Source organism: Phacochoerus africanus, chromosome 2, assembly GCF_016906955.1.
Source record: "Phacochoerus africanus isolate WHEZ1 chromosome 2, ROS_Pafr_v1, whole genome shotgun sequence".
Lineage (NCBI taxonomy): Eukaryota > Metazoa > Chordata > Mammalia > Artiodactyla > Suidae > Phacochoerus > Phacochoerus africanus.
In genome coordinates this window covers 209,663,160-209,677,034 of record NC_062545.1, presented here as the reverse complement: position 1 = coordinate 209,677,034, position 13,875 = coordinate 209,663,160, and the positions used below count along the sequence as shown (strand labels likewise).

Here is a 13,875-nt window from a genome sequence, read left to right as displayed (position 1 = left end):
CAAGGGTTCAGTCCCTGGCCTCGCTCAGTGGGTCGGGGATCCGGCATCGCCATAAACTATGGTGTAGTTGACAGCTACAGATCCAATTTGACCCCCAACTTAGGAACTTCCACATGCCATGGGTGCGGCCCTAAAAGGATCAAAAAAAAAAAAAGAGATATCAATAATCTAGCATAGCCTTGTGTTGGCTGGCTTTGCTGTTTGCAGGACTTCTACTGGCAGGATAAACTTCTCCTCAGTAGAAATTATTACCAATCAACTAAAGATGATGTAAACAACTAAACCTTTTTATCTTCCCTGTGCTTGGAGCTATTACTTCATTACTCACAGCTTTAGCCCCTACTAGTACCCTGGAGTCTTCAAGAAAGAAAATAAACTAATAGAGAAGTGGCATAGTGGGTGAAAAATAGCCAACTCAGGATCAATCCATTCCAGCCACTCAAACACAGTGAGATTTTTTTATATCTTTGACTAGAATGATGAGAAAGCCAGTGAAGAATTTCTGATCTTGTACTCTATGTTAAGACCTTTTTTTTTTTTTTTGTAATTTTTACAGCCACATCTGAGCATATGGAAGTTTCCAGGCTAGGGGCTGAATCAGAGCTGCAGCTGAGGCCACAGCCACAGCCACAGCAATGCCAGATCTGAGCCACATCTGTGACCTACACCACAGCTTGCAGCAACGTTGGATTGTTAACTCGCTGAGCCAGGCCAGGGATTGAATCCACATCCTCACAGAGATAACGTCAAGTCCTTAACCCACTGAGCCACAAAGAGAACCCCTATATTAAAGTCTTGAAAATGCCAGTCAGAAGGAACATAAAAGCCATCATGGAATTCCTTATAATAAATTTTTTAAATCATGATTTTCACTCAAACTAATTTCCAAAGTAATTCATATAAATCAAAATGTAAACATTTCAAGCATAAATTCATAGCTGAGTGTAATTATCCATAAAACAACAAATGACTCCAAATCAAATGTGACATAAATTGATTCACATAGGGGCAATGACCTGGAAATCAGGAGAAATGTACCCCAAGGGAAGAACTAACTGACTAAATTCAGAGAAAATGATGGCTCCCTCTCCCCTCCCAATCCCCATCCTCCTTCTTCTCCTTCTTTTCAATGTTTGTTTTTGTTTTGGCCATGCCCAGGGCATACAGAAGTTCCTAGGCCAGGGATCAAACTGGAGCCATAGCAGCAACGTGAGCTGCAGTAGTGACAATGCAGGACCCCTTCCCCACTGAGCCACCAGGGAACTCTGTGGATCTCTTCTTTGTGTTGTACTTAATGAAATTGCAACTTAGAATTTACCAAGAACTTTAGGTCCACCACCTCCTGTGACCTTCCTTCCCTGAGAGAAAAGTCTAATCACTCCTTGCCATAAGCAATGAAGAGTCTTAGACTGGTAGAGGTCAGAGCCGGAGGCAGCAGAGTCTGGGAGAAGCAGACCTCTGGCATCCTGGGGAAGTGCTCTGTCCCCCTCTAGCCTGACCATCACATTCTATTTCCATTGCGAACCACACTACAAAAGCAGCCCTGGGAAGACAGGGACACAAGCAGGGTTCAAGAAGCCTATAACCTCTTAGGCAGTTTTAATTGTGCAATAACCCCACAAGGTTGGAGAATCCCTGGTGATCTTTACACACAGTGAATTCGCTTAGATAGGGAGAATAGAATTGTAAAGAACAAACTTGTGACTTCTAAGATTTTTTTTTTTGTCTTTTTGCTATTTCTTGGGCCGCTCCCACAGCATATGGAGGTTCCCAGGCTAGGGGTCTAATCGGAGCCGTAGCCACTGGCCTACGCCAGAGCCACAGCAACGCGGGATCCGAGCTGCGTCTGCAACCTACACCACAGCTCACGGCAACGCCGGATCGTTAACCCACTGAGCAAGGGCTGGGACCGAACCCGCAACCTCATGGTTCCTAGTCGGATTCATTAACCACTGCGCCACCACGGGAACTCCTAAGATTTTTTCTTAATAATTTTTAGAGCAGTCATCTCTCTGTATCCGGGGGTTGGTTCCAAGATCACCCCCCAACCTGAACCATCACCCTCAGGACACCAAACTCCAGGATGATACACAAGTCCTTTATATAAAGTGGCATAGTACTGAGGCAGAATAATAACTCAGGTAGTCAGTGTAGGAGCAGGGCTTCGATGGATTCTTTGATATGGCTGTTAATTAACATTTGTGGTTTAAGGGCTCCAGGGAGTAACATCCCCACAGGCCTTGTTTACTATAGGAAGTGTACCTATGCCCACATGGACCTTATTCTCTAACCCACTCCTCAACTGATAGAAAAGGAATGAGAGAAATGGTGACTCAGTCTATAGGAAGAGAAAGGCAAAGAAACCATAAAACTTATGGGACATGTCCACCTCTAAGATCCCTATTGGACAAGGACTGATATAGGTAACCGGGCAAGGCCAATGGGAGAAAACCACATCTTTCTGGACCCCATGTTGGTACCCCCCCCCCATCCCATCTTTAAGGGATAAAACCCCTTATAGGACAATAGAGAGAGGGGCTCTTCTCCCCACTCCCAGCTGTCCTGGGAGCTATTTGCTTTCCTGTAATAAACACTGCTTGCTTGCTGCCTGTGTGTTCTCAAAGTTCATTCTTCAGCTGCGTGAACAAGAGCCCAGATTCTGGTACATCTTTCATCTTTTAACCTATGCACATCCTCCCATATACTTTAAATCATCTCTAGATTACTACAATGCCTAATACAATGTAAATGCTATGTAAAAAATTGTAAGTACAATGTAAATACTGTGTAAATAGCTGCCAGTACCCACAAATTCAAGTTTTGCTCCTCGAAATTTCTAGAATTTTTTTTTTCAATATTTTGGATCCGTAGTTGGCTGACTCCATGTATGTGGAATGCACAGATATGGAAAGCTGACTGTATCTTCCTTTCCTCATTTTTTGACTATAAGTATTTTTACTTACTACATACAAGCCCTGGACTATATTCTTCACGTTTGTTTTCATTTATTTCTCACAACAAACCTACAGTTTCTACTATTATTCTGATTTTACAGCTAAATAAACAGTGACTTAAGGAATTGACATCACAAACACAATTAAACCTAACATTTACTAAGTACTTACTGTGGATTAGGAATTGTTCAAATACATATTGCATACATTATCTTGCTTAATTCCTATTATGGTTTTACTAGGTAGATAGCGACTTTATGGATTTGGAAAAGAGGTTAAATTACTTGCCTAAGATTTTTAGCTGGACTCTGGAATCTGGGTCCTTGGGATTGTAACCCATTTATGCCCCGGACCTGTGCACTTAACTGCTTTATTATACTGTTTTACATTATAACAAAACCTTAGACTCTGAAATTGCTTCTCTCTAGGGTCTTTTTCCTAAATATGCAAACCCTTAACTTCCTTTGTGGCCCTAACAGCAAATGATGGCTGTTGTAGAAGTTAAAGTTTCACTGAAGGCAATGTTCTCTTAAGGAAGTAGCTGTTACTTTAAGAGCATGTAATTAAGGAAGTTACCCTGTCTACCAAAATCTTTGTGTTCAAACTCCTTACACCACAAGCACAGTTTAAAGGCCTCAAGGCAAACAGTCCACCACTTCAGAATTCCAGGCTATTAAATCAATAAAATATGTGTTGATTTTGTTTATAACATTCTGCTTCCTTCATTCTGCAATTTTTCCTAAAATGTAATCTAAATCATAGATGTGTGGTTTAGGAGAAAACTTAGAAATCAACTAATCCATAGCATTCATTTTATTTATCAATTTATTTGCTTTTTCTGAAAATCACTTCTTTTTATGTGTATAAAATAAATGCATGCTCATTAACTAAAAGATAAACATATAAAAGCACAAAGAAAAGGAAAATACACACTTTCCCAACACACAAAGAAAATGCCCTAAGGTTTTCCTAAGTATATATCTGTACATACGGTATGTAAACTATTTTTTTTTTGTCTTTTGTCTTTTTAGGGCCCCACCCAGGGCATATAGTCCTTATGGATGCCAGTCAGATTGTTTCCGCTGAGCCACAACTGGAACTCTGACTTTTTATTATTTTTAATGACCATTATTTGCATTTTCTCCTCTAGAAGCCCCTTTATTTTATAGAAGAAAGGAAGTCCTATGGCAGTTGAGTGACTGCACCAATGTTGAAATACCTCCCAAGGCCCAAGATGGAGCTGCTCCTTCTCAGGTTGCCATATGAGCAAAGCAAAACCTAGGTAACTTCCATGTCCCTGCAAATGCTCTGCTTAACCAGAAGCACAGTATATTTAACCAGCCAGTCCCCAAACACCAAGCCAATTCTGGGCCTTCTCACCCCCAAACAAAGTTGACTTTGGCAACCCAACCCCAGCCAATCGGATATTTTTCTATTTGATTACCTTTGTACTTTTATAAAAGCTTCTTGCCTTCTGCCCATATTTTGCTGTTTTTGAAAGTAGACTATCCACTCCATGAAAAGTTTGTATCACCTAAACTGTGGTCTTTAATCACTTTTTTAACACCAAGATTATGTTTACAGTAACCTGGAAACCGAGCCTGGCCTATAACCATAGTTCTCCTGAGATCCAAACCAGTGCAGTTTCCACTATCCCATTCAGCTTATTTAAACCACAGATGCTCACTTCAGAAATAGCCTTTTAAGTATTTCCTTTCAGGTCTCATGAAGCACTGACTGACGGAGTCATAGAGTTATGGAGAGAAAGCCTCCCTCAGGCTGTACCATAAGCCCAAGGTTGCAAAGATGGATCTTTGACTACCACAAACACTCATTATGTTTCCCTTCTTAGATTTTTCAACACTTCCATGTCTATCTTGCTGATAAAGACCACATTTTTGCAAACGTGTTTTTTAAAACGCACATTTTGGAGATGTTAGAAGTTTTCCACAAAAGTCTTCTGTGTTCAAATCAAATATATGCGAAGCACAGGACTGCCAAAATCTCCTTTCAAAGATTTACAATGAGCTTATTAAAGGCTCTCAGAAGTCATACAGAAAGAAAACCTTTAAGCCCAAAGTTTGCAAATTTATAGGAAATCTTTTTTAAAAATTTAAAAAACCCAGGTTCTTTGAGAAATCATTCAAGAGACACTAGGTCACAGAATTAAAATGATTGATATATAAAATGGCCACATGGTATCTACAAAATTTCTGGTCATACCTGATAAATCCATACTTTATGAATCTATGCCAGAAGTCCAAATTCCAGGCTACTCTTTGGAAACCAGACATCCGGCCTTTCTCTATTATGATCTTCTACTAAAACTACCTTCAAAGGTAGGAAAAAAAAAAAAAACTGGTTGCAGAGGGCAAAGATATTATACTTGATATATAGTTCTGTTTTAAATGAGTGTTAAAAGCTTTTTAAGTTATCAAAGGTATTTCCTTGAAGATTAGAAAGTGGCCATAATTTATGTTTATTTTCATTTTAGCCAGAGGGGTCTATATCATACAAATTTTGACAACAGCTTGCTTTAATTGAATAACTTAGAATGAAAACCACTCTTTCAGGAGTTCCCATTGTGGCTCAGGGGGTTACAAACCCAACTAGTATCCATGAGGATGCAGGTTTGATCCCTGGCCTCCCTCAGTGGGTTAAGGATCTGGTGTTGTTGTGAGCTATGGTGTAGGTTCACAGATGTGGCTCAGATCGCACATTGCTATGGCTGTGGCATAGACCAGCAGCTGCTGCTCTAATTCAAACCCCTAGCCTGGGAACCTCCATGTGCCACAGGTGTAGCCCTAAAAAGCAACAACAAAAAAAAAAAATAGAGAAAGAAAACCACTCGCTCATTCAATAAAGATAATTATACCTGTTTCTTCATTTGGGACTTACCATGGATATGTACCCTAACTAATATCTAGGACCTTCCCAACTAGAAGATTCACAGGAAGGGAAAAGTTAGAATGTGATGGAAACTAGTGGTAGCACAAAATTTTACTGGTTAAAATTTTGTGTTAATATCCTTTATTTTCAATTTTATTGCCTTTCTAACAATTTTGCTAAATCAAGAAGCCACTGCCTTGTGTCTGTACATCTGACAAAAATGCACTTCCCAGGAATGGCCCTCCCAGCTAGGCTGTCAGGAAGGTTCCTTCCTTGACTCTCTGTCTGGAGCCACTCATCCCTCTCCCTCTCCTCTTCCCCATCCCTCTCCCAGTCACCTCCAACTGGGTCTTGCTTTCAAACTCTGCCTGGTGCTAGTCGTGTAGTGAATCTTCAAAGACAAGGTACATATATAGTAGCAACAAATTTTTTTACTCGCAGGACTAATATTTTGCCATGCTATTTTTTCCACAGTATGATATTTTAAGATGTAACAGAAATGAACCTTTGGATTTAGGCAGGAAGTAATACAGCTCTCAAAAATCATTACTTGCAAAGCCATTACTGATCAGATTAGAAAGAAATTTGAGGTTACCTGCTTGACCATCTCCTGCAAAGTAGAAATATTCAAACCTACTGGTCTCTAATTAAAAAATCTCTCCTATCACTTCAAAGTCCAATTGTCCTTTGTGTTCCTAATGGAACAATTATTTCCTATCAATTCTGTAATGAAACAATGGCCATTATCTCACCCCTCTTATTAACATGGTCTTGAACCTTCTTGATCTTGTCCATCGGCGCCCATCTCACTTTCTCCGGTCTTCCTCTCGAAATAAACAATTTGGTTTTATCACTTATTGTGGCTTTTTTTTACTTAGTAACAAAAAAAGAAAGATCAATGTTTTTTGGGGGGGGGAGAGTCAACTATTTTTAAGTAAAACTTTTTCTCTTTTTATATAAAGAGAAAGCTGGACAAAATCGCATGACATTTATGGCATACTCCTCAGTCACACATCCCTTTGGAAGCAGACCTCAATTAAGCCCTTGAACTAAGGATAAACACTCTGTCTAAGCTATTCACTTTTCAAAGACTTGAGTGTTTAGAAAGAATATCAGTCTGGAATATAAATGTGTTACCTAAACTTTCTCCACCTTGCTCTCATCATCTTATGGGGGGATTCATAATACTGACTTCACAAGATTGCTGTAAAGATAGTTTTTGTCATTGATTTTAATGAATAGAGAAGGGTAACTGCCCTCACATAGGCACATATGCTCCTTACTGTGTGTCATTATCTTAAAGTCTTAAGTCTCAGTCTTAAAAAGTCTGAAAGTCTTGGCCTTGAAAGGCTAAAGTCTTAAGTCTTAGGCCTTAAATTCCTAATTTTAGAACACTTTGGGCATCAAGCAAGCAATTCAGATGGGATGCCTATAAATACAGGGCTGTCCATGGCAGCAAGTTACTGGGCACTGCCATATGATAGAGGACCCCATCAGCTCACACAGTTGAGGCAAATCTACAGTGGGAAGGGACACACAAGGATCCCAAAGTCCTCCTACCAATGCATCCCATAGCATGCAGTTTCCAAGCACTATAAGGCCTTCACATCAAAGTAACTTACAACACCACAGACCAGAAATGTCACTTTATGGGGAGTAAATAAAGACTCACAGTTCCCAGTAAAGCAATTCAGCAATGATCAATGAATGGAAGCCACATTGCGTACAAACGGTACACAAGGCACACTGCTCCCTCCCAACCCAAAGAGTCAGATCAGCACCTCGTGGGCTTTATGGTCAAATAAGAAAGACAAAATGAGTTCTACCTGGAGTTTTTGAAAGTACAAAGGTACTCCTGCTTCAAGAAGTTTCCCTGTCAGTCCATCCTGAGGGCAAACTCTAAATCTAGCATAGGATATATTAACTTTTAAATGGGGGTGTATGCGGCTACATGTTCTATTCTATTTTCTTAGGATGCCATAATGTCTAAAGAATTTGGAACATCAGTTGTTTGTGCCAGGATTTGGTGGCATGGTGTTACAGGCTGAATTTTGTTCCTCTAAAGACATAGGAGGGTACAGAGGGAAGACCAAGTGAAGACACAAACAACCCATCTGCCATGAATGCCTTTCCCCCACTCCCACCCACCACCCCATCTGGATAAATTCTACCCATCTTTCAAGTCCCCACCTTCTAGACCAGGGTAATCTGCTTGCATATTACTTGCACTGCATCCTGCAGTCCCGCCTTCTAAGCAATGCACATCTACAGACATTTAACTGTTTATTTGTAATCATTTGAAACGTCTGCACAGAGGACTCTTAAATGCATATTACTGAAGAGCCAATCTGAAGATGCTACACACAGTATAATTACAACTACATGACATTCTGAAACAGGCAAAACTATGGAGACAGTGAAATAACGTCAGGGGAGGAGCAGGAGAATAACAGGTGGAGCACAGAGGATTTGAGGGGGAGTTAAAACACTCTGTATGATACTATAAAGACAGACACATGTCAGTATACATTTGTCCAACCTACAGAATGTACAATACCAAGAGAGAACTGTAATATAAACTGTGGACTTCAGGCAATGTCAATGTGTCAACGTAGGTTCATCAATCATAACAAATGTTCTACTCTCAACGGGGGATGTTGCTAACAGGGAGGCTATGCATGTGTGGGGGCAGGAGATACATGGGAAATCTCTGGACCTTCCCTTCAATTTTGCTGTGAACCTAAAACTGCTCTTAAAAAATACTCTTTTTAAAAATTCTAAAAGAACAAAGATCAAAGTGAAAAAGATAAAACTGTATTGATAGAAAACAGGTCAGAAAAAAAAATTTTAAAAAAATAAAACACGTCTGCCTTCTACCTTAGCCTGCAAGCTTCTTGAAGATAACAACCATGATTGTTCTGCTCACTCAAGTATCTCCAGTCCCGATCAATACCAATTGAGAGACTGATTTACCCCAAGGAAAACATTGCACTTATAAGAAAAACTCACAGAAGAGTTAGAAAGGCAGAGATAAAGATGTAGATGGAGAAGAAAAGGGAGGGAATGGGAAAGAGAGGGAGAGAGAGGGAGGGAGAAGGAGGGAGAGCATACCTTATGTTTGAATAGCTCTGTCTTTCCATTTAGTGACAGCTCACAGGCTGACCAGGGGGCAGTTTCAGAGTTTCAAAATCTCCAACAAACACCTCCCCCAAGGGTAGGCTGCTTGCTACAGCGCAGTAAAATTCCAAGAGAAACAAAATGATTTCTCTCCTCATGTATTTATCTCAAATGACTATAAAAGCCTCCCATTCTGAAGGGCCAAGAAGAAAAGGACATAATGATTTTCACAACACCTGTGCTCTCTTCACAGAAATCACTTTGGGAGTCTATGAGCTCACAGGTCTGCTTCATCCTTCTACTTAATCTGGAAGAAGGAATCAAGGGAGAACCAGGCAGATGCCCAGAGTTAAAGGCCAAGGAAGTGGTGGATTGAGATCCACTCTGCCCAATCCATGAGGCCTGGAACAAAGCTCTACTTCTCATTTCCCTTGTCTTTTCACCTACACATGGAGTGGCTGGCCACATGTTTGATTCTTTCCAGGCTTTGCACCTGTTCACCCTCTCAGGGAACCAAAGAACATCATTGCTTGGAATGGAATCCAACTGAAATTTATTCAAAGGCCATTGTCATTTTCTACGATACCACTTTGATTGAATATTTGGGCTCCCTATCAAAAGTATGTTTTGGTTTCAAAACAGTCATTAATGCTTATTTGATAAACTATTTCATCCTACCATGTTATAACAAAAGGGGAGATTTATATAAAACAGAATCAAAGTACTGCTCTTATGTTGTTGCTGTGTTGTTCCAAGGAGGAGAATCATTTTTACAGGAAAAAAACAAAATCTGGGCAATGAAAGGGGTTTGAGAGGAAATAATCCAACAACTTTTAAACATTTGGATAAATCCTCAGGGAAGATTTTGATCCTTTCTGAAATCTTCCTAACCACTCAATGATTTGGGATGATAATTTTAAAAATGAAGAATTTTTTTGTGCTAACAAGAAATGCAGAATTTGAATGGAAATACCTTGACAGTGAATGTGAACTCATGAGAAAAAAAATCCTGGTGTATTCATTTTAAGAGTAGAATTCAGGGAGCATCTGTAAGTACCAAGCAGCTGATAACGCCTGATAGGATGCAGATATGGGATCCCAGGGAGGCGGTCCACCAACGGAGGGATGAGGAGCATTGTAAGTCCTGGAGTGTAATCTGCCTCCATCTCTGAGGAAGCCAGAGAGGAAGGTTTCAAGGATAAAGCTGAGAGTGAAGAGTGACATATCATCTCAGCAGCCTTTGATGATGCACCAAAGGAGTATTTTGACATCTTATCAACAACTCCATAAATAGGGAAGGATCAAAGTGACACCAGAGTCTATTTTGCCATCTCCATTAAACTTACCAATGAGAGGCCAAGAACATTTGTCAAAAATATTCTAACTTTGCAAGATCCCTGTACTCTACCTTCCAGTGAATAACTTCCCACCCAAACACAGTATCTTCAGATAGCTAGAGGTAAAGTTTGTCAGAAAAACACAAGATTACTGCTGTATTCTGATTTTCTTATCTTGATGGCCGATAGAACCCTTTGAAACGTTGCACCAGACACTGCAGTATGAGAAACTACAGTACAGACAAAATGCAAGATTTCATTAGGGAGTTGTTTTGTCTTTTTTTTCCTCCAGCCCCTCAAAGGTCTCTGTTTGAGCCTCTCAGCTAGTAGCACAAAAGCTATTAAATCACTTGAATGAAAGGGTCAGAGAGCAAGCTATGCAAGTATGGAAGCCAGCAAGCTCTGTTGAGACCACCCAGCACTCCAAAGGGGGAGCAACACCAGATTCAGACAAGATAAGAGGCTGCCATCCTAGGTAACCTGGCCCAGGGAAACAGCCTCTCTAGAAAGTTACAGGTCTCCATTGTGAGAAATGCCTGTGTGCTCTGAAAAGGCGGCATTTGTCTACCTCACAGGACCCGTGGTCTAGGTTCTTCGTGAGAGAAAAAAAGTTTTAAAGATACTCTGAATGACTGTAAGAAGAACAGTAAGCTAAATCTTTAGGCCTGTTGTCCAAGCAAACTCATTGCCAAATGACTCATTGACTCATTGTCAAAGCTCTCATTCTCCCATATCTATGTTTAGAAGACAGAGCCATATCCATCAATGTCAGAATATCAGAGCTAAAAAGATACCCAAACTCATTTAGTTCCACCCTTTTGTTTTACTGATGGAGGAAGTAAAGTTTAGAGAGACCATGTGGTTCATCCAAGATTGGTTAGTGACAGCCACAATATGAAACACCATGAAGAAAATTACTCTATCCATATGACACACACTGATCTTTCTGCATCCCCGGCACAGCAGGGAGCCTGGCATGTAGCAGGTATCTAGAAATATTTGGAACAAGGCGAGGGGAAAAAAGGAAGAGAGGCTGATGCCCACATCTTATTTTCTCTTCCCTGTAAAATGCAACGCCATTGCATTCTTACTTTTATATACTGTCAAATGAGGACCTCACCATGATGGAGGAATCATTTCCTATTTCTCCCAACTCTTGGGGGTGGATCGAATCAAAACAAAGTTTCTAGGAATTATACTGCTCTTGAAGAGTCCCAAGAAATAATCCAGCTCAGTTCAACCCAATTCAGCCTAACCTGTCCCCAGAAGCAGAGAATCCCCAGGAGGTGGATAAAGAATTAAGAACAGCCTTGGCTTTAAAGTTTCCAAGATACACATGGCTTGGCCATGCAGAGCAGGTCAGACTGCAGAGCCCAACACATGGAATCAGGGGACATGGCACTCAGGTATATTTCCCGGACTCCCTTTCCCACTCTTGGGAATGGAAAGCCAGGATGGAAAAGGGAGGAAAAAAAAAAAAAAAAAAGATGAGTTTGGTAGGAGAGCTGGTTTAAAAGTCCTGGCTTGTCAGCCAAGCATGTAAAACCATGCTGCATGTCACTTGTGTTCAACATCAGCTCAAACCCAAGTTTTTCATTTAGATATGAGGTTTAACATTAACCAAGGACATGACAAGAATGTAGTTGCCAAGGACAGTATAAGGCAGTGCTTATCCAAGTGTGATCTCATCTGCATCAGAATCACCAGGGTAAATGCCCAGCGTCACTCCAAGTCTAAAATCCTTTTGGGGGAGTGGCCTAGGTACCTGCCTTACACCAAGCACTCAGGTAGTTCTTATGCACATGGAGTTTTGAGAATCCCTGAAGGAAAGTCCAAAGATATTTAGCATTTTACCAGACTTATGCTGAAGGCACTTTTCTCAAATGAAGTCAAGGGACTAAGAAGCAAAGCTTCAAGGTTTAGCCAGAGCTGGATGTGGTGGTTATCAGTTTTCCAGAGCAGAAACATGGAAAGCATCTACATCTCTACTGCTGGTCTGTGAAGCAGTCCTGAAGAGGTTAATCTCTCCAGTAAGATTCCCAAGCCATAAACTTCAACCAACCTCCGGAAATGCTCTTTTTAAGCTTTGTAATTCACACCACACAGTAAGACTGAGCACAATAGTTTTGTTTTGTTTTTTGGGTTTTTGTTTTTGTTTTAAGTAGAACCAAAAGTGAAATGCCTTGAAAATTATTTCTGGGATCCAGATGACAACCAAAAGAAACTATTTACTGCCACACCAAAATCACTGGACCAAATATGGGTATTGAGAAGAAAGAGCTTGAAAATCAGTTTAAAACTTCAGAACAATATGGGGTTTTTTTTGCCCCTCCAACACTAGCTCTCATCCTCATAAAAACAAAAGCCCTGTTTTTAAAAAATATATTCAAATATAACTAAAGTAAAGAGAAAGTATTCCCAAATCACCCTGCCTAAAGTTCTTTAATGTTATACCATAAGGATATTACCTATTTTGCTAATTTTTGCATCTTTTCTCTTTCCCATTTCATTTAGCTGAAAAAACACATTCTGATTTTGGGGGAGGAAATTACAGAACGTAAAAATGTTTATTTCATTGGTGAATGCAATTGGGGGTGGATTCAGAACAGAGTTAGAAATTTGTGTTACTTAATAAAGAGCCTCCCATTTGGGGTAAATGACTTTTTAACAATGCAAGTTGCTACCTTCTGAGTTCACAGAGAATTAAAGTTTTGCAAGCAGACACTATATACCTTCTGCATCATTTCTTGGAGTTAATGTTACCACACAAACAACCTCTGGGGCATTCTGACAGAACATTCACAGTAAAGAGGAGAGGAAATACATAAAGCAGATACTTACAGGTAGTGGTTTTCCTTGCCAAGCCAAAAAGCTAGAAACCCTTGGCCAGCGGGCGGGAGAAGAGTCACTGACCCGGTAATCTCTGGTTTAAAGGGCTCTGAGAGGAAGGGGGAGGAAAAACAGCCCAGGGAGGGAAAGAGAGCTGAAATTCCAGTCTTTCAGGTCAGCTGAGTTTTAGCTTTCTTTGTACTAAAAATCCATTAACCCACCCAACAAGAAAATACAGCACTGAAGTTCACATACACACTCCACTGTCTTTGCTGGTCTTCTCCAAGGCTCCAGCTGCTACGGCTTTGAAAACTTCCCGATTGCCAAGGATTAGGACTCCCTGGGAGAAGGGCATGCTAAAGGATGCCTGCAACTGTTTGCAGGGAGCCCGACCTCCCTGGCAGCAAGCCACGGCTCTCCAGTCCCTTCTGATGGCTGGGTCCACAGGGACAAAATCGAGCTTTTGTTAATAAGGGTGGTTGCGTCTCCTCCTGGTCTCTCCCCAGCTTTGCTTCTCACTATTAGTTATGTTCTAACTGCTCCACCACTGGCTGAGCTGATGCTGCCTCTCCCGCCCACAGCGCACAGGCACACGTGCTCACCCAGGCACACACATGGCACACACACACACATACATGCAATCACCCAGACACACGACATAGAGGCACCCACATGCGTGCATGCACACATACCCACACACAGACAAATACATCCACAGGCATGCACACACATTCACACATTCTCACACC

The 13,875-nt window shown here is 40.8% G+C and overlaps 1 protein-coding gene across 1 annotated transcript in view; it reads right to left on the bottom strand.

Annotated features, from left to right (window-relative positions):
* The window catches only part of FREM1 (FRAS1 related extracellular matrix 1), a 187,964-nt gene extending 174,336 nt beyond the window's left edge, over positions 1-13,628 (bottom strand). Inside the window, 1 exon segment of the mRNA XM_047767629.1 lies at positions 13,139-13,628. The gene's annotated coding sequence lies outside the window, so the exon portion shown is untranslated.
* Between the last annotated feature and the right edge of the window lie 247 nt (positions 13,629-13,875).